Source organism: Salvelinus sp. IW2-2015, linkage group LG3, assembly GCF_002910315.2.
Source record: "Salvelinus sp. IW2-2015 linkage group LG3, ASM291031v2, whole genome shotgun sequence".
Taxonomy (NCBI): domain Eukaryota; kingdom Metazoa; phylum Chordata; class Actinopteri; order Salmoniformes; family Salmonidae; genus Salvelinus; species Salvelinus sp. IW2-2015.
In genome coordinates this window covers 33,491,942-33,493,472 of record NC_036840.1, presented here as the reverse complement: position 1 = coordinate 33,493,472, position 1,531 = coordinate 33,491,942, and the positions used below count along the sequence as shown (strand labels likewise).

At 42.6% G+C, this 1,531-nt stretch overlaps 1 long non-coding RNA gene across 1 annotated transcript; it reads left to right on the top strand.

Moving 5' to 3' along the window:
* Positions 1-243: 243 nt before the first annotated feature.
* On the top strand, positions 244-1,178 carry LOC139023317 (uncharacterized). The gene is made up of 2 exons (XR_011474455.1): positions 244-957; positions 1,083-1,178. It is a non-coding gene; the product is annotated as an uncharacterized lncRNA (long non-coding RNA).
* Positions 1,179-1,531: the final 353 nt, after the last annotated feature.

Genomic DNA, 1,531 nt, shown 5'->3' with positions numbered 1-1,531 from the left:
TTCGGAGGAAAAAGGGAGGCTTGCAAGCCGAGAACAACCATCCCAACTGTGAAGAACGGGGGTGGCAGCATCATGTTGTGGGGGTGCTTTGCTGCAGGAGGGACTGGCTTCATGCAGGGTAGGAAAATTATGTGGATAATATGAAGCAACTCTCAAGACATCAGTCAGGAAGTTAAAGCTCGGTCGCAAATGGGTCTTCCAATGGACAATGACCCAAGCATACTTCAAAGTTGTGGCAAAATGCTCAAGGACAACAAAGTCAAGGTATTGGAGTGGCAATCACAAAGCCCTGACCTCATCCATAGAAAGTTTGTGGGCAGAACTAAAAAAGTTTGTGCGAGCAAGGAGGCTACAAACCTGACTCAGTACCACCAGCTCTGTCAGGAGGAATGGGCCAAACTTCACCCAGCTACCCAAAACACATGACCCAAGTTAAACAATTTAAAGGCAATGCTACCAAATACTATTGAGTGTATGTAAACTTCTGACCCCTGGGAATGTGATGAAAGAAATAAAAGCTGAAATAAATAATTCTCTCTACTATTATTCTGACATTTCACATTCTTAAATAAAGTGGTGATCATAACTGACCTAAGACAGGGAATTTCTACTAGGAATAAATGTCCGGAATTGTGAGAAACTGAGTTTCAATGTATTTGGCTAAGGTGTATGTAAACTTCCGACTTCAACTGTATATATATATATATATTCCAAATAACATAATGACCATAATATTATGTACTTAAAGCACACAACGTATCCCCTTTACCGCTAAAATGCATGAGAACAGTAGGGAACTATACCCCTGATAACTTTGGTAACCCACTCCAGACCACATACGCGAAGAGAGAGAGGAGAGCTGTCTGTTCTGTCCCTGACCATGGCTTTAGGCTCTCCCAGATACCCAGGGCCGATGGAAGAATAAACCCACCACCTGCAGCACTGGTTATTATTACAGTACTGAGTACATCCACCACCTGCAGCACTGGTTATTATACAGTACTGAGTACATCACCACCTGCAGCACTGGTTATTATACAGTACTGAGTACATCCACCACCGCAGCACTGGTTATTATACAGTACTGAGTACATCCACCACTGCAAGCACTGGTTATTATACAGTACTGAGTACATCCACCACCTGCAGCACTGGTTATTATACAGTACTGAGTACATCCACCACCTGCAGGACTGATTATTACAAAGTACTGAATGTTTTTAGAGCTGCTGTTAGCTATGTAAATAAGATAAGAACAGGAGGTTTGATTAAATGGTTTGAGGTACAAGACGGGAGAATTATTTTTGCATTGTAAGACCATTTCAGTCAAGTTTTTCCACAYTGGTCTCGACAAACCATTTCTGTTTKGACCACTACTTGTGCACAGGGGCATTGTTATGCTAAAACAGGAAAGGGCTTTTCCCAAACTGTCSCCGCAAAGTTGGATGCCCAGAATCGTCTGGAATGTCATTGTATGCTGTAGCATTACGATTTCCTTTCACTGGAACTAAGGGGCCAAGCCCRAASCATG